A 19,841-nucleotide genomic window follows, 5' to 3' on the forward strand; every position below is an offset into this window, starting at 1 on the left:
GGCGGGCTGCGCGGCGCGGGCGGCGGCGGCGGGGCGGGGACGGCGCCGCTCACGGCTGGACCCCCGACCCCGCGCGCCCCGGCCGGACCCCCGGCCCTGCCCCGCCCGCCCCGCCCGCCCCGCCGAGCACCCGGGCGCCGCGGCTCCGGCCCCGCCGCCTCTCCCTGCGCCCTGGGCCCCTCGTCCTCCGCCGCGCCTCCCGGGCGGGGGCCTTGGGCAGGGGCCGCCGTCTCCCGCTAGAGGGACCCGAGCTGCCTCTGCGGCCGTCTCGCCCCAACCGACGGCGAGCGCCTCCGGAGCCGGGACGGCGTTCTCGTCACTTAGAACTGGCACGTAGTGGGGCCTAGCAAGAGGCTGCCAGGTGGAAGGAAGCAGAGGTGGCGCGGGCCCGGCACTTAGTGGGTGCGCCCTGAGTGTTCGGTCATTGCCGGCCTTGGGGACTTGCTCGCAGGCTTGGAGGTGGGGGGCACTCTGACGTGTCGCCTCTGGGAGAACCGTGAGACCCGCGGTGAGCAGAGTTGACGTCTGGCAACCAGGACCTCCCAGGGGTAGCCTGGGAGATCTCTTGAGAGACGGGGGAAGCTCTGACTGTGCAAGGTGAGAAAGCAGAGAGGCGGACAGAAGGCCAGGAGGGTGACCGGCAGGACCTTCCAAGAACCCAGAGCACCTGGGAGCAGGCGGCCTTAAGGTGCTAGGTCAGGGTGTGGGAGCGCGCAGGCGAGGCCCTGGTGCCTGACAGTGGGCACCCACCGCTGACCGTGGAGAAATTCCTTCTGAAGAACCAGGAAAGAGATGCCAATTTGCAAGAGGGGTGGAACTAACTTTCAGCCAGGGCGGCTGTGCGCCAGGCAGTGAGCTGAGTTGAGCACTTGGGTAAGAAGTGTGTGAAGCACTGAAAGCAGTAACGGGTGACCTTTTCAGAAGTTTGGAAGTGAACCAGAGAGGCCTGTAGCTCGAGGGGTAGTAAGAGTAAAGGAGAGAGGTGATTTCTTTATCCCTCCCCCGCGCCCCAATATGAGGTGGAGCTCTCAAATAAAGGAGCTGAGAGGAGAGAATAATAAGAGAGGAGAGATGGGATAATTAATGGTGCAAGATCTTAGAAAAGGACAATGAGAGGGCTGGCGGAGGGGGAGGAGGAAATCAGAGAAGAGGCACACCTCTTCCCACAAGAATTAAAGGATGCATAAGGATGGAAATATTTTGAGATGGGGAGGCATACATACTGATCCTTCATGTTTCCTTGGATCGGCTGCCTAGATGACACCCAAAGTCATTCTGTAGGCCTTCTGGGGTTACTGTCCTTTAAAACTTAAGTGCAATTGGCTCAAACCCCTATTCCTCTTAAAGTGGGAAAGCCAGCATACCTGCCAGTGTTTCCAAAGATTCACAGGGAAACTTACATGTCTCCTAATTGTCCTATTGGCCCTAATTTTCTATTCCCAATATCCTATTATGCTATTTTAGGAAATTTGTCATTGTATCCTGGATACCACCCCATTTATACTCCCCCAAAATATAGCGTCATATGTGAAAACAAAGTACCCAATGTTATATGATTGTTAAATAAATTATAGTTTATTTGTAACCATTAAAAATCTTGTTGAAGGAAAAGATTAATGAATGGGAAATATTTGTAATTGAAAAGCACATCATAAGATGATATAATAGTAGCTTATAATATATAAATATACTATGCGTATCACAGATATCATGCCTAAATTGGATTTTTATTTTCTTCTGTGACTTCAAATTTTCTTATTTTCATAGTACATTAATATTTCTCTTTAAATCAGGGAAATGATATTTTAAAGTATTTTTAAGAAAGGTGATTTTTAAGAGATCTTTATGGAGTTTAAAAGATATTAGGAATTAAGAAAGGAGGGGTGCCTGGCTGGCTCAGTTGGTAGAGCATGAGACTCAATCTCAGGGTCTTGAGTTAAAGCCCCACCGTTGGGGCTTTAACATTTTTTTTTTTTTTTAAGGAATCAAGAAGAAAGGAAATTGCAAATGGGTCTTTGAAGGATGGAAGGGACTTAGATCAGCAGAGATGGGCTAGTTGGGGAGGCTGCCCTCAGCAGGAGGAACACTGCAATCAAGGACACAAAATAAGAAAGGGAGGGAGTGTTCAGGGAACACCAGAGGTCAGTCTGGTTGAGGCGTAGGATTTGAGGTGGAGAAAAGTAGGAGGCTCAGTCTGGAAAAATAAGATGGGGCCATGGTCCCGAATGCCAAGCTAAACCCTTTGTAATTTACGGTTGAGAAGAACCCCTGGAGCTTGAACTGTGCAGGGATAAATTTTAAAGTAAATTTTCCTGTAACCTCTTACTTAATGAGGTTCTGGATCTCAGCCCTTCTAACTTAATGATATTTGGATATTTGATTGACTCAGAGCAGTGAGGTAGGGACAACAGTTTTTCATTCCAACTGTTTACAGAATGAGAATTGGCCCTGGCTTCTCTGCCTATCAATAACTACAATTTTTATTCACAAGGCACCAGAGTTTCAGAGAGAACAGATTAGCAAAGAGCGAGGATGAGAGGAAGAAGAAATGTGCACCTTAAACCAGTGCTTTTTTTTCTTTTTTACAACTTTCTGTGAGTTTGGCTTTTTTTAGATTCCACAGATGAGTGAGGTCATACAGCATTTGTCTTTGTCTGACTTATTTCATGTAGCATAATGCCCTCAAGATCCATTCATGTTGTCAAAAAGGGCAGGATTTCCTTCTTTTTTTATTGCTGAATAATATTCTTGGCAAACTTTTTTGACGGTGACCCTCTATACAAAATATGTTGCACATCTCAACCCAGAATATACACATGCATGTACATAAATACACCTCTGAGACAGAAGTTTCATGAAGTATTACTCTTCTGTACTGCTGCTGATACTTTCAACTTGATTATTTTTATTTCTTTTTAAACACTGGTCAGGACCTACTACACTGATTTTATGACCCACTTATAGGGGTTACAAAATGCCTCAAAGGACATTGAAAAGCGCTAGAGTATTCCCTGCTATGTTTACAGTTCTCATGTAAGTAGCCATATAGACTGTGACCTTAAGTTTGCCATGTTTACATGTCCCAGAAGTCAACAGGACAGTCAAGAGTCTCTCGGGACATGGTGAGGGCAGGGATAGAAGGGTTGACAAGAGCCATGTTTGGGTTCCTCTTCCCTTCTTAGTAAATATTTCCCGATATCAATATTTCTCGGGAACCATAAATGTTTTCTTCTTTGTTTATCTTGAGATGCAGATTGAACTTCAGACAAGGCTGAACTACCACCTGTAAACCAGAGACAACTTTTCATGTGAATCAACAGAATCAAAGACTAAAATAAAAGGGGAAATAATGTATCTTGATTGTGACAGTACACAGAAGCTAACTTATCCACCACTGTTGGACTATGATAGGGACAGTCAGTACCATTCCTTTCTTCTAAATCCAGAACCAATGAGAAGAGGAAAATACAACTCTATCACCAACAGAGCTGAACTAAAGAATGTGGCTTGGCTGATGACTGGGAGGCTTTTTAATATTCCTGAATTAAAATTATCTCCCCCAAAACTCCGACCTCCCCCTTGAAGGGGCCTAGCAACTTTCACTGTGTGAAAGATTAGAGAAGATTGTCCTCTCTCTGAGGGCAGGCAGATCCGAATTCACCAGTTAGGTAAGTCCAGCACAAATTGTCTCCTAACTGCCCTCCTATGAAAACAAAACAAAACAGTTAGGGAATAAGGATCTATCCCTGCCCAAACAAATCGGATCTGACCCAATAGTTAGGCAGTTGAACAGAAAAGTGTATTAATGCAGTGAACTATAAAAAATGGCAAATCCATACCTTAACATCTCATTGTCACTTAAAACCTATAAGGAACACCCGTTTGCCAGTCTTCTGATGTGAAGCCAAAATTTTTCTTTCAGCAAGAGTGATGATTAGGGTGTTCTTGAGCTCTTTCTTACATAAATCCTATCCGCAGTGTATTTTCTGTGCTTTCTAATTTGTTTCTCTAAAGTTGACTAAGGACTAAAACTTCTTGCAAAGCGGTATAAGTGAAGTCTTCTTCTTTAAAAAAAAAAAAAAATCCTTTGTAATTGTCTTACCCACATCTGGTTTGACAGTAATTTTCAACTGGCTGTTAGCTAATATTTCCAGAGCATTCAACTGACATTTCATAGAAACAACTCTCTTTTCATGCTTATGTTTCATCAGTTTGTGTAACTTAAATTAATTACACTCTGGCATACGGTCATAGGAGGTTTGGGACCAAACACAACAGACTCTTGTTAGGCATCTAACTCAAATGGTAGGAAGAAGTGTGTAGGAATTCCAGAGATGAAAGCATTAAGTAGGTCATGGGTAGTAGTCAGTATGTTTAATTGGAGGGAATAGAAAGTGTTGATTCCAGAGCGTCCATTAAAAGAGAGCCGTTAATGCTCATTAGACTAGTATGACCAACTCTGTGTGCATATATCTTAACCTTCTTCCATCATTTATCCATTTTATAAGCCCCTCAAAATCACTGTCTCTCCATTCCCATTTAGCTAAACATGGCTTTAAATGGCTTTGGATTGGTATGGCTATCAAAGAAATTCAAATGGTAACATCGCGTACTGCATTAGCAAAATATACATACCTTGTACACTGTCCAGTCTTAATAAGATGATGTAATTGATACATTCAGAGAAAGCTGTGATGTGAATTGGCATTATCCCTTTAGGAAGCAATTGACCATACTTCTGAAGAGCCTTAAAAGAGATGTGGCCCTTTTTACTCATCAATACCACTCCTGGAAACTTTTCCTTGAGAAATAACCCTCCCCCAAAGAGGATAACCACATGTACAATATTTACTGTAGCCTTATTTGTGGTAGTGAAAGTTGGAGTAACTTATGGTACGTAACATTGTTTAACCTAACCACTGATTACATATTATTTAGAAAAAGATACATTTTGTTCCATTACACTAAGAACCTGAAACTGAATTGTATACTTTAGAAGGCTGAATTTTGTGAATCATATGGCAACTTTTCAAAAAAAGATACAATTCTGTATTTTTGCTTTTGTATCAGCCAAGATCAGCAGGAAACAGATGGCCTGCTAAAAATGTGTAACTGGAGGGAGTTAATGAAGGGACAGTGTAGAAAGAGACAAGCAGGGTTGAGGGAAACCAACAAAGGATAGTGAAGCACCCCAGGGCTAGAATCTGTGGAGAAGGCATCATCGGCCATAGACTAAGTGAGAACAATAGCTGCAGGAAAGAGAGGGCCCATAGGAACTTGCAGGAATACAGCCCTACCTCTCTCTCTTGCCCTCAGGTCTCCTGTGGTACCTCCCCCACTGGCTGAACCCAAGAGGAAACCTAAGTGGAAGTGAGCCCAGATGACAGTGTCCTTCAAGGCTAGGCTCTGGGAAAGAACGGAAGGTGGATCTGGAAAGACAAAGGCAGAATATCTAGCAGGTATGTGATCATAGAATAATGTGAGAACTGTCGAAGCATATGGCCAAGGATCTTAAGGGAATCCAGAAAACCAGGGTTTCCAGACAGGAAAAGTGGAGGTAGCTGGAGAGCAGATAGAGTAGGTGGTGGGAACAAGAAAGATCGTTAACTGAGGCTGGGGCAAGGATGAGAGACAGAAGCAGGCACATTTTATTTTTTGGCCAAATACTTAGCTGGAGACTGAGCTCTGGAAGAGATTAATAGGAGATACAGGAGCTAAATTAGACCAGGGCATCGGAAATTCTTCCCCTATTGGCTATTATCCTGTATTTCTCCTTCCTAGCTAAACTGCATGCGTTCAACAAATAATTGCTTAGTACCTATCATGTGCCAGGAACCGTTAGGCCCTGGGGATTGAGGAGGGAACAAAATTAACATCCTTGCTGTCCTGCAGTTTACATCCTGGTGGGGGGAGACAGACCGTAGATAAGTAAATATGTTAAGGAATGATCAGTGTTATTAAAAAAAAAAGTGGGAGAGCAGGGAAATAAAATTCTGCCCATTCTATATCTTAAAAACCTTGATTTAGACCACACAGCTCCCCCCCCCCCGCCACACACACACACCAGAGCTCCTGAGTAAATTAGACCTTGTGTATCTCTCACCTGGACAAAGGTCATTTTACCTTCCTCCCTCCATCACCCTCCAACCAGTCCTCCACTCTGTGGGGAGGATCTTCCTGAAATGAATCATGTCAGTGCCCTGCTTAAAATCCTCCAATGCTCTTGTTTGCCTGCAGTGTGGAATACTGTCTAACCTCCTTATCATGGACCTTTTCTTAACTTCTCAGTCCATCACATGCCTCTACCTCTCCCACTCTCCTCTTCTGCCCACACTAATTGTCTGCAGTTTACCGGCCATGCCACACTGTCTCTCATATCCGTATGTTTGTTCGTGCTGCTCTTTCCCCTTGGAGGACCCTCCCATTCCCTCCACCTTCACCAGAATTTGGCAATCCCCTCTTTACGCTTCTAAACCCCTTAGCAATCACCTCTTTGGTCAAGCTCCCCTGACCTTCCCAGGTGTGAGGGAGCATCTCCCAGCTCCCTCTTTCGTGTTATGTCTTATAGGTACCTATGAATGCATTTATCATACCATGTAATCTTATTTCTTAGATCTCAAGATGAACAGAACTGGGTTTGGAGCACCTGGGGGTGGCTCAGTTGGTTGAGGCACATTTTATTTTTTGGTCAAATACTTAGCTGGAGACTGAGCTCTGGAAGAGATTCAAAGGAGATACAGGAGCTAAATTAGACCAGAGCATTGGAAATTCTTCCCCTATTGGCTATTACCCTATATTTCTTCAGCTCCGGTCATAATCTTGGGGTCCTGGGATCGAGCTCCTCATCCAGCTCCATGCTCAGTGGAGAGTCTGCTTCTCTCTCTCCCTTTTCCTCTGTGCCTCCCCCCTCACATAAATAAATAAAATCTTTAAATATAATCCATGGGTCAGAATCCTACATTATTGGTACATGTGTGACCCTCTTTTGTTACTAATCACCCACCCTAAAAACTAGGATTGACAACTTACACATATTCCCCCCCACACACACCCCATGCTAAATCTTGTGTTTATCATTTTCTGGCTTCTAAAAATATTTTTATCTAGCAAATATTTTTTAAATCAATTTTTAAATTGCCCTAGCTTTGATTTCATGGATATGTGGAATCTAAAAAAAAAACAACAACAACAAAACAAATGAACAAACAAAAAACAGAAACAGACTAGTAAATACAGAGAACGAAAGGTTGCCAGCAGGGAGGGGGAGGAGGGGGGGGGACAAAATGGGTGAAAGGGAGTGGAAGATACAGGCTTCCAGTTATGGGATAAGTAAGTCATGAGTATGGAAGGTACAGTGTAGGGAATGTAGGGGACAGTTTGGTAGTAGCTTGATGTGGTAACCGATGGTAGCAACACTTGTGGTGGGCCCAGCATAAGGAGTAGAGCTGTCAAACCACTGTGTGGTGCACCTGAAACTGAATGTAACATTGTGTGTGTCAACTATACTTCAATTACAAAAATTACCCTAGCTTTATAAAAATGTTAAAAAGTTTTGCTTTTTAAAAAAGGTGAGATTGAAGGTGCTTATATATCTTTACTAGCCATATATATATGTATATATATGTATATACATATATATAGGATTTACTAACTACATATATATATATACATATATATATAGGATTTACTAACTACATATATATATATAGGATTTACTAACTACATATATATATATAGGATTTACTAACTACATATATATATACATATATATATGTATATATATAGGATTTTATTTATTTATTTGTCAGAGAGAGAGACAGAGGCAGGCAGAGGGAGAATCAGGCTCCCCACCAAGCAAGGAGCCTGATGTGGGGCTGGATCCCAGGACCCCAGGATCATAACCTGAGCTGAAGGCAGACGCTCAACCGACTGAGTCACCCATGCTTCCCTACTAGCTATATATACTTCCTCTTGTGAAATATTTTTGCCCATTTTCTATTAGTTTTTTTATCCTTTTCTCATTAATGTTCAGGATTTCCTTATGTGTTCTCTTTTTTTTTTAAAGATTTTTTTTTATTTATTTATTTGAGAGAGAGAGAGAATGAGAGATAGAGAGCATGAGAGGCAAGAAGTTCAGAGGGAGAAGCAGACTCCCTGCTCAGCAGGGAGCCCGATGTGGGACTCGATCCCGGGACTCCAGGATCATGACCTGAGCCGAAGGCAGTCGATCAACCAACTGAGCCACCCAGGCGCCCCTCCTTATGTGTTCTCTTAATGTTCCTTTAGAGTTTTTTCCCCTTAGAATTCAAGTACACAGAAAAAGTTTAATTTCTAGAAATTTATATATGTCTATATATTTACATATACACATAAGTGTATACTTGTGTATGTGAACCTACATACATAGTCCCAACACATGTATTTTAGTTGCTTTCTTTATTAAAGGGTATCATTCCCTACATAATATCCTGGGACTTCTTTTTTTTTTTTTAAGATTATGTTTATTTGACAGAGAGAGAGAGAGCACAAGCAGGGGGAGAGGGAGAGGGAGAAGCAGGCTCCCCACTGAGCAGGGAGCCCAACACAGGACTCACTCCCAGGACCCGAGGACCATGACCTGAGCTGAAGGCAGATACTTAACCGACTGAGCCACACAGGTGCCCCAATCCTGGGACTTCTTTTTTACTTTCCATGTTGCATCGCTAAGATTTATCTCGGGCATGCTGCAAGTAGCTGAGTTTATTTACTGTGGCTGCTGTAGATTATTCTAGAGTGTGAATACACTCATATTACTTTGCCCCTTGTGGCAGAGGCTCTTGGTACCCTGTGTTCTTCCCTATGGCTCACCTCTGATTTTAGCCAAATACATCATGGCCAGTTTCATGGGAGCTCCCAAACACTGACAATTCCTACTGTTCGTGTTAGGCCTTGGGTTTCTCCAATTTCTGCTTCAGGCCCTTCTCTGCCGCAAGAGCTTCCTAGCATCTCCTCAGGCATAGCCTGACAGTAAGGAGAGTTAACCCTCAACTAATGGGGGACGTGAGCCAAGGGATAAAAGCCCCAGGTTCCCATCCTTCAGATGGACAATTCTGGGAGCCATTTTGTATGCTTCTCAGAGGCATCCACAGAATCACATGCCCCAAGTCAGCTTTTCTTCCTCCTCTGCCTCAGCCTTCTGTCCTTCACTCCTGCTGCCTAAGATCACTTCCCAAATAAACAACCTGCCCCCAAGTCCTTGACCCAGTCTCTGCTTTTGAGGAACTCAAACTAATACAGCCAATGTCCTGATAATGAGCGTTCGGACTGTTGCAGGGTTTTGCTATTGCAAAAGTGCTGCTAAGAAAATTTGTGTAAAGCCCACTGGTACACAGGTACAGGAATTTCTCTTGTGTATTTATATAGGAGTAGAAATGCTGGGTCAAAGGCTAAATCAACTTTCAACTCTACAAGATAATTCCAAACTGTTTACCAAAGTGCTTTTTACCAATTCATAGTTTCAACAACATCATATATGGAATCCTATTGCTCCATATCCTCTCCGACACTTGGTATGGTCAGATTTCTTAATTTTCAACACTCAAACGGGTATCAAATGAAATCTCATTGTGGTCTTAATCTGTACTTCCTGATGATTCATGAGATTGAACAGGGCTTCATATATTTATTGACCATAATGTTTCATCATCTGGGAAATGTCTATTCTTAGCTTTTGCTCGTTTTTCTGTTGGTTGATTGTCCTTTCCTCATTAATTTCACTAATTCTTTTTTTAAATTTTTATTTATGTAATCTCTACCCCGCACGTGGGGCTTGAACTCACAACCCCAAGATCCAGAGTCACATGCTTCACCAACTGAACCAGCCAGGCACCCCTAATTTTACTAATTCTTGGACAGTTATGGGTTTTTACCCCTTGGCACTCAGGTGCTCAGAATTGAATTAATCACAGTCTTTACTGGATAAGACCTTTTTTTCTGGTTACAAAATCAAGGCACGCTGTCATAAAAGGAACATGTAAAGAACACAGACACATCTAGCTTCGAGAAAGTCTTCTTTCTGGCAGTTCCACCCCACCTCTGAGCAGGAATAACTCCCGCGAGTTTGTTATCCCATATTTTGGAGATTTTGTTTTCACGAATGTCTCCCAAATCAGGTAGTTTCTCGAAAGTAAGGACTGTGTTGTGATGCCCGTATTCCCAGCTCCAGGAGAAGTACTGGCTTGGATCAGGAATGTAACACATCACTGCTGAACTAACTCCTGAAAGGTGGTTCAGAACAGAAGTTTTTAAAGGTACAAGACTTCAGTTTGAACAGAAGACTCAGGTAGGAGACAAATGGAGGATAGTACTGGTAAAACGTTCTGAGGCTTGATTACTTAAAGTCTTAGCCGTTGAGCCAAAGTGTTTGATTTTTATCTTGGAGGCAGCCCTCCGAAGAGGCACTCAAGGCCACTTTGGGTGCAGGGAGGTTATTTGTTCTTATGTTTTTATCAGCGACAGAATTAAAATAAAACACTGACAATCTAGTCATCTAAAAGCAGTGTACAGGATGTAAGGGAGGAGGTTGGGGAAAATAAAACCAAAGATAGAGGAATGAATGAATCAAGAAGTTATTAACTTTTTTGGGGGGGACCCAGAGTCCAATGAAAAATTCATGAAAACTGGGCCTTTTTTCAGAAAATAGACATAAACCTCAGCCCTTGCACTTTATTTATTTTTTTTTAAGTTTTATTTAAGTCATCTGGACACCCAATGTGGGGCTTGAACTCATGACCCCAAGATCAAGAGTCGCATGCTCCACCGACCAAGTCAGCCAGGCGCCCCAGCCCTTGCACTTTTTAAGAACCTTTGATCAGTGGGTTATTCTTAAAAAAAAAAAAAAAAAAAAGATGTTATTTATTCATTTGACACAGAGAGAGAGTGAGAGAGAGAGAGCATGAGCGGGTGGAGGGGCAGAGGGAGAAGCAGGCTCCCCGCAGAGCAGGGCTCCATCCCAGGACACTGGGATCCTGACCTGAGCTGAAGGCAGATGCTTAACCCACTGAGCCACCCAGACGCCCCGATCAGTGGGCTGGCTGTTCTAAGAGCGAGAGATGAAGAACCTGAACTGTGATGGCAGAATGTGTTCATTCACTCAGACATGTTGATGTGTCTCCTACTAGATGCAAGGCACAGTGCCGAGTGCTGGGCACACACACCATCCAGTTTAAAGCATGGAGTACAGTGTGGCATGGTTGTCAACAGCACGGACTCTGTGCTCAAGTGTTTGGTTGCAAACCCCTGCCAGGTGACCTTGGCTAATTTGTGAAATCCATCTGTACTCTGCAGGTGTTTCACAGAGACAGCCCTATCACCACCCTCATCATCAAGGGAATCACACATCCCAATAAAGCACTTAGAATTCAAGGCATGGAGGGAGCCCTTGGCAGAGCCTTAAGGCAGAAACCAGAGCGGAGAGCAAAAGGAGGAAGCAGAGAGCATGGGCTTGATTTCAAGAGCTTTGGCTAAAATGGAGGAGGGGCGAGAAGGCAGTAACTAGAGCGGGAGGTGAGGGCAAGGAATGGGTGAGATCCCAAACGCTGTGGGGAGGACATAGTGGAGTGGGAGAGGCTGAAGGCAAATCACCGATGATCTGTTGTTTCCCCTAAAGGTGCCCAGAAGGCAGACAGGAGGGCTCTAGGGCAGAGGTGGGAGGGTCTGGCTTTAGCTGGGAAGACACTTCCGCTTGTGCACTGGAGGGGAGGAGTCAACTATGGTGTGGCTGCAGGTGCTGGCTCCAAAGTAACCACAGGCCAGGGTGAAGGAATGTCACCCATGGGGGAGGGGCGGGGAGTGGAGGCTGATGGGAGGTCTGAGGAGAGGGGACAAGTGGCCGGCTGACCTGACCGAGCATTTTAAAGGGGGGCTAGACAGGAAGTAGAGAAGGTAAGGAGATTGCCAGGGATTCCTCAGAACTGGTGAGTTTATAAGGACACAGATCCTTCCATTGGTCATCAGAGCTATGGGAGGAGAAGAGCATCTAAAGAAAGGGCAGTGAGTGGTGAGTGAAGTCGGGAAGAATGGGGACCCACAGGAGACCGCTGGATTTGCCAACTGACTGGTGACTACTGAAGTGATCTCAAGGATCACTCTAATGTCAGAGCAGATGACACATGGCTTGGAAGAAAGGAGGGAAGGAACAGCAGTAAACTACCCCAATCCGAGATCTGATGATGGAATGAAGGGGAAAGTAACACATTAACCAAAGAGAGAGTCGAGTGGGGCATATTTTTCTTTCTAAAAGTCAGGAGAGACACCTCTGTGGACCCGTATGTACATGTATAATTTTTTAAGGCAAAGGCAGTGGTTGTAGCTGCTGGCGGGAAAGGGGGGGGTGAGGCTCCAGGTCAGCGGGGAATGACGCAAGCATGATATGGTAATGAACAGCTCCTCTAGGCCAGGTGTTTTCCAGAAGACTCTGTCATCCCCAATACACAGAGGAGAAAACTGAGGCTCAGAGAAGTTACTTGCCCCAAATTACCCTGCTAGTATGTGACAGAGCCAGGATTTAAGCCTAGGTCATATCACTCCAAAGCGCCAATGCTTACCGACCCCTGTCCCACAGAGAGGCAGAAACGTCGACACTACTGAGGAGGAAGAAGACCTCCCTTGGTACCCAGGAAAGGAAGAAAGACTTGGAAGACATATGTGTGCTTAAGATTTTGTGTTCGTTTAGAGTTATTCTCCTTCCCACTCACCTGTATAAGCATATGGACTTTTAAAGTTGGCATGATTGAAAATAAATAAATTAAATAAATAAATAAATATTAAAAAATAAAGTTGGCATGATTGAGAAAGCATAACTTGACATTGAAAAAAGAATCAATCTTCCCTTCATTCAGGAGAACGGAGGGGAAACAGTTTGTATATGTTGGCAAGTTGTTTATTACAGTGATCAGTGATCGACTTGAGGCATTTTGTGATATATTTTTCATCTATCAATATTTTCTTTTTTTTAAGATTTTATTCATCTATTTGTCAGAGAGAGAGAGAGAGAGAGCACATGCAGAGGGAGCGGCAGAGGGAGAAGCATGTTCCCCGCTGAGCAGGGAGCCCAATGCGGGGCTCGATCCCAGAACCCTGGGGATCATGACCTGAGCCGAAGGCAGAATCTCTGAACCACCCAGGCGCCCCTATCAGTATTTTCGGATAGGTGATTTCAAAATCACTGCCTAAAGAACAGATCTCATTTCTTTTTGCCAAACTCCCACATGCAGGGAACACAGAGAAAACCAAAACCAAACCATAGCCCAAAGGGAACTGTGTAGCCTTAGGTCAGGTCCCAGCCCAGGGCGAGAGACAGAAACCAAGAGCTGTGGTAAGTAACTGGGCAAACTGGTCAGGACACAGGGAGCAGACCCTATTGCCACACTAACGTCCCAGCCCCAGAGGCCACACCAAAGGCAGTGAAGAAAATGCCTGAGTTCAAGGGCATCTAGCAGACCAGAAAAGGACTGAAAAAAGCAACTCTGAGCAGAAAGAAGGTAGCCACCTGACGCCGCTTTGCAAACTAACCTCTCCGTGCCCACAAAGGCCATTTTAAGTCATCCAGTGACCTGTTAAAAACAGTGAAAAGAAACAAGTGAAATCAAACTTTAACTATATCGGAAGTACTAGTGGGGCACCGGCCGGCTCAGTCAGTGGAGCATGTGACTCTTGATCTCAGGGTCCTGAACTCAAGCCCCATGTTGGGCATGGAGCTTACTTCATTAAAAAAAGAAGAAGTATTATCATTTCACATTGTAATCAAATGGCCAATAATTTAAATTCCTTTTTTCATGCTAAGTCTTCAAGATCTAGAATGTGTCTTTTTTTTTTTATTATTCATTTGAGAGAGAGACAGAGAGAGCACAAGCAGGGGAAGGGGCAGAGGGAGAAGCAGGCTCCCCACTGAGCTGGGACCCTGACATGGGGCTCTATCCCAGGACCCTGAGATCATGACTGGAGCCAAAGGCAGACGCTTAACCATCTGAGTCACCCAGGCGCCCCTGGAGTGCGTCTTGCACTTGCAGTACATCTCAATCCAAACTAGCCTCCTTTCAAGTGGTCAGTGGCCTCTGTGGCTGGAGGCCTTGGTGTCAGTCAATACAGGCTTAGAGAAAACCATACTTAACATTCTGGCATGAAAGCATTTTCTCTCTATATCTTTTCTTTTATCTTTCTTTTAAAACATGTTCAACTGGGAAGGGCTGGATTTTGAAGGGAGTGGGAGAAGACTCTCAGATGCTGAGGATTTCTAGTGTGAAATTTTATTTCTTTATTTTTTAAGATTTTATTTATTTATTTGCCAGACAGAGAGAGCATGAGCAGGGGGAGAGGGAGAAGCAGACTCCCCACTGAGCAGGGAGCCCGATGCAGGACTTGGTCCCAGGACCCTGGGATTATGACCTGAGCCGAAGGCAGGTGCTTAACCTGACTGAGCCACCCAGGCGTCCCTCTAGTGTGAAATTTTAAATGTTTCAGGTATCACTGTCCTAGTCAATTTCCTTCCTTTCCTTGACACATGCTGCTGCTGCTGCTGCTGCTGCTGCTGCTGCTGCTGCTGCTGCTTCTTCTTCTTCTTCTTCTTCTTCTTCTTCTTCTTCTTCTTCCCTTTTTTAAGCCCCACAATGCACAGAAATCCCTTGGGAAGATAAAAAGGCAGGGAATGTGACACAGGTGGATGCCTGATACCAAGCATTCATTCCTTCCACTCATTTATTCATTCATTCATGTTTGCTCTTAACAGCAGTTACTACTCATCACCTACAGGTTAGGGACTGTGCCTAAGGTTAGTCTTCCAGGCATAGTCCCTGTCTTGTGAAACCTCCAATTTGGCAGAAAAGCCAGAGAAATAGTTACAAGAAAATGTAGGAGGTGTTATGAACAGGGAAGTCTGAGCTGCTGCTGAGTGGCCTCCTGGGGGAATAATGGAATCCATCTCCAGAGATGAGATAAGAGAAGGCTTTAGGGGTAGAGGGAGGAAGGAAGATTGAAGGAAGAACAGCTAAGCAAAAGGGAGAGGGGAGGGCTGGAAAATGCTGGAGGCAGAAGGAGCAGCTCTAAGGAAGGCCCAGAAGCCTTTCGTGGAAATGAAAGGGTTCCCTGTGGCTGAGGCCTCTGGGGTGAGAGGGAGAGAATGGTATCAGGCATCATTCTCTGTGCAGCCCAGTTAGTGGTGTGAGCTGGGAGGCAGGATGTTGACAAACTGGGAATAGGCAGGCCCAAGACAGGAAGTACTCCACCCCGAAAATATTCCTTCCCCAGCTCAGTTCAAGTTCACTAGTTACACAGATGGGTTAATGAGCTACTCTTTTTTTTCTTTTTTTACTCTTTTTTTTAAATTCCAGTATGGTTAACATACAGTGTGATATTAGTTTCAGGGGTACGATATAGTGATTCAACACTCCCATACATTACTCAGTGCTCATCATAATACGTGCACTCTTAATCCCCATGCCCGATTTCTCCTAATTCCTCCCACCCACCTTCCCTCTGGTAACTACCAGTTCTCTCTAGTGAAGGGTCTGTTTTTTGGCGAGCTGTTCTTTATAGAAGCAAGAATCTCTCCTATAGTGATTATTCTCTTTTCAGATTATGTCAGACCTTGAAGCCTTCTTTTTGATTCCGAAAATTGAACACGATTGAAGTTCCATGTAATAAAGGTCATAACGAAGGGGTGTTAACTCTGCCCAGGGGAGGTCTGCGGAGGCTTCCCACGGCAGATGACACTCAAACAGGGTCTGGAAGTAGTAAGATTGACAGGCCTCCAAGTGTAAGGACATTCTGATGATACTAATGATCCCTATTTACTAAGTGTCAGGCACTATTCTCATGGTTTACATTCTAAGCTCACTTTAGCTCCATAAAAACCCCTAGATCCCACAGTCCTTATTTACAGGTAAAGAAACCGAGGTGCAGAGAGGTAAATTAACTTTGAAGTGACTTGTCAGGGCTCCTGGGTGGCTCAGTGGGTTAAGTGTCTGCCTTTGGCTCAGGTCATGATCCCGGGGTCCTGGGATTGAGCTTTGCATAGGGCTCCTTGCTCAGCCGGGAGTCTGCTTCTCCCTCTGCCTGCCACTCCCCCTGCTTGTGCATTCTCTGACAAATAAATAAAATATTTGAAAAAAAATAAAGTGGCCTGTCTAGGATCACACAGTTTGGAAGGGGTAGAGCAGTTTGGCTCTAGAGCTCACTTCATAACCCCTCTGTCATATCTTGGGGCTTCAAGTGTTTGCATATGCCTGCATTATAGGGTGAGGGATTAGCAAGGAATGTCAGATCAGACTGATGAAGGAGGGAGTGGCCAAATCATGCAGAGTTTCAGCACCAGCACCTTGAAGACAGGCTACATAGCAGCCTTTAGGTAAATGTTTTTTATTACTTGAGTGCATGTATAAATGATTGCTAATGATCATATTTTTGAATGTGGTTGCATTAAGAGAACATTATATTCAAATCCAGATTTACACAAACCACATTTCCAGTGGTGATTCACTGCCTTAACAGATTCCCAAAGGATCCTTTAAACCATCAAGTTGACATAGGCAGGCTGGATCTGAGAACCCAGAGGGGGTCCTGCAGGACCAGTCAAGAGGGTCTCTGGCTATGTGCAGGATAGAAATCAAACACAAGCCGGGAGGAAGTGAGAGCAGAGTTTACTGAATTGCATAAGGGATAGAGTATAGCAGACGGAGTGTCTGGCCGAGTCAGGATAGGAGAGGGAGTCTCTTCCTTGCCTGGGTTCAGGAGGTTATATTGGAAAACGGTTCAGGGTACGTTTTCCTTCAGGAATCCAGGGTAGGGTCCGATCGAAGGCAAGTGTCAAGTGAACAATAGGTGTTATTTCATAAATCATGGAAGGTAGGGGGTATTGATGCCAGCAGCAGATGAGGTTTGTTCGAAGCTAATGTCCTGGAACATGTTTGGGATCCAGTACCTTTTAGATGTGATCAGGTGTTTGGGGGCCAAGGACCAAACTCAGAAAATGATTAACTTTCTTGCTTCCCTCTTGGAGTGGGAACATAGGTTCTTTGGTTTATTCGGATGCAAGGTGAAATATAGAACATGAATAAATGGGGCCTCGCAGAAAAACAGCAGAGACAGAGCCTTTCTAAAAATGGAGTCCCTTCAGTGTCCCTATTATTAACTATAAAATGCCAAAGCTCCAAAGGCAATTCATCAGTGACGGAGGAGGTATAAGCCCTAGTTAGAGGAGAGAGGCTAAGGTTGTCCCAATGCTCGGCCCTTCCCCCACAGGACCTCCACATTCACAGCACCCTGTCTCCTCTCTAAGAACCAACAACAGCAGGGTCCCTTTCTTTTAGCCAAAGCAGAATGGTCAAACAGGGAATTGGTGTCTCCCCACCCCCACTGCATATACACACATAACAACCCAGAAGGCTGCCTCTGCAGCTGTCCAGGACTTTTATTTAAGAGAGCTCTCCAAAAACCTCCCAGGAAGACTTGAGTGGCTCTAGTCACCTATCTCTGCACAGAAGTCACCTTTAATGTGGGGGAATGAGATTTCTTCCTGACACCCTATGTGACAGAGCTCCTGCATCTTTTAAAAGCCAGGCTCTCTGATGTCCATAGCCATTGGGTTGGTAGGCGGAAAGTCTCATCTCTTTAGCCCCTGACCTGACCTAAGGGAGGCTGAGAGGATGTGTCCTCCCAGCAAACCCATACAGATCCATTTGGGAAGTGGCACCAGGGAAGAACGAGGCTTTCAGGGTGGCCTGTGCACTGGTTTGCCTTGATACTCCTGGACTACTTCCCTTCCTGGCAGAGTTGTACAGGAACTTTCTCCTTCTACCCACCACTTCCTTCATTGGGAAAGTCAAGGAGAAAATGGTAAGATCATATTTATTTTGAATAGTTTTTTTTTTTGATGGAGTCAACTTTGCCTTTGCTGGTAGACACATTTGATTTGTACAGAAGCAATTAACCAGGGTTCAGCTATAATGACAGATTGACTTTCTGAGCATTTGGACATCAGTTTGAACCCACTTCTTGTTTTTAATAATTATTATTTTTTTAAGTATTTTTTTTAAGATTTTATTTATTTATTCATGAAAGACAGAGAGAGAGAGGCAGAGGGAGAAGCAGGCTCCCAAGGAGCAGGGAGCCTGACGTGGGACTCGATCCCAGGACCCTGGGACCATGACCTGAGCCAAAGGCAGATGCCTAACCATCTGAGCCACCCAGGCGCCCTTGTTTTTAATAATTATTAACACTCATTGTCCACTTACCATTTGTCATCCAACAGCTCTATTTACCATGTACTATCTTGTTTAATATTCAAACGATTAAATGGTCTTCTATTCCCACTTTACACCCAGAAAACTGAGGATAAAAAAAAGAGTTAACATGGGGGCACCTGGGTGGCTTAGTTGGTTAAGCGTCCAGCTCTTGATTTTGGCTCAGGTCATGATCCCAGGTGGGTCTGACTTAATCTCTATAACAAGATGCTTCCTTCAGGCAGACCAGCAGGCCATCTATGCAAGAAAATATCAGGCATGTCATTGTGATGGATGGGATCTAAAAGACTTGTATGTTGGGAATATCGGCAGCCCAGTGAGCAGAGAAAATAGCGTGTCAGAGTCCCACATTTGGAAAATGTAATGCCTCAGGCTTTATGTCTTTATCTAGTCTGGAATCACCTGTCCTAAATATCTGAGTTATTTTCATAAGACACACAGTTTCCACTTCAACACTGCAGGGAAACTTCATTAAGCCTTTCCAGATCCACCCAGTTTATATTAATCTCTCTAGGTCCTATTCCTTCCTACCAGATTCCTTTCATTCCAATTACTTCTTGCTCAGTTTGTCTGTTCCTCAAGACCGTAAGCTCCCGGGAAGGAAGCACCCCACACCTAACCCCATTTCTAGTTTGTGCAGGACATTATGTTTCCTCTTTTACACTGCTGTACTGGCCCAACTGTGGCCCAGCGTCCCTTGGAAGTCTCCTTTGAGAGAGAGGTGAGAGTGTCCTTTGACAGTGCCTAAAAGATTCTGCCTCCTCTCTTGAGTTTCTACAGAATGTATAGGCTGACAGTTACACCTTAACTTGTTTCCTTTCATAAAGATAGCTTTCACTTTTTTTAAGCATTTATTTATTTATTTTTAAAGATTTTATTTATTTATTTGACAGAGAGAGACACAGCGAGAGAGGGAACACAAGCAGGGGGAGCAGGAGAGGGAGAAGCAGGCTTCCCGCTGAGCAGGGAGCCTGATGCGGGGCTCGATCCCAGGACCCCGGAATCATGACCCGAGCCGAAGGCAGACGCTTAATGACTGAACCACTCAGGCACCCCAGATAGCTTTTACTTTTATTTTCTAAAGATTTTATTTATTTATTTGAGAGAGAGAGAGCAAGCATGAGTGAAGGGAGGGGCAGAGGGAGAGGGAGAAGCGGACTCCCCACTGAGAAGGGAGCCCAATGAGGCTCGATCCCAGGACCCGGAGATCATGACCTGAGCCAAAGGTAGACACATAACTGAGCCACTCAGCCACCCCTATTTTTATTTTTTTCTGCTGCAAATGATATTGAAAATTCTTCAAGGACTAGGGCTACGTCTTCTGCTTTTTACTTAGAAAAATCCTCTTTCAGCCTTGAGCACACATTGTGGGTCACCATCCCCATTTATGTGAATGAAGATAATCTTGACCTTAGAGTTTGGTTTGATCCGCCTGCCTCTGGGCAGACTGAGCCTCTCAGGCCTTAACATTTCCATTCATTCATTTGACAACTCATTTCAATTGTTTATATCATGTAATATTCTGGGGGTAAAAAGTAAGAAGGCCCTTGCCCCCAGGAAACTCAC

At 44.5% G+C, this 19,841-nt stretch overlaps 1 long non-coding RNA gene across 3 annotated transcripts; it reads left to right on the plus strand.

The window, feature by feature from the left end:
• Positions 1-221: 221 nt before the first annotated feature.
• On the plus strand, positions 222-12,759 carry LOC114198118 (uncharacterized). Of its 3 annotated transcripts, none has more exons than XR_003607028.1 (4): positions 222-873; positions 5,317-5,459; positions 10,199-10,321; positions 12,602-12,759. It is a non-coding gene; the product is annotated as an uncharacterized LOC114198118 (long non-coding RNA). The 3 variants fall into 3 exon arrangements; XR_003607029.1 differs by having other exon boundaries at positions 222-597; XR_015768596.1 differs by lacking the exon at positions 12,602-12,759 and adding an exon at positions 11,326-11,786 and having other exon boundaries at positions 222-597.
• Positions 12,760-19,841: the final 7,082 nt, after the last annotated feature.

The sequence above is a fragment of the Eumetopias jubatus genome, unplaced genomic scaffold, assembly GCF_037043125.1.
Source record: "Eumetopias jubatus isolate StellerSeaLion01/CBP00866 unplaced genomic scaffold, mEumJub1_p1.0 scaffold_7, whole genome shotgun sequence".
NCBI classification, from domain to species: Eukaryota; Metazoa; Chordata; class Mammalia; order Carnivora; family Otariidae; genus Eumetopias; species Eumetopias jubatus.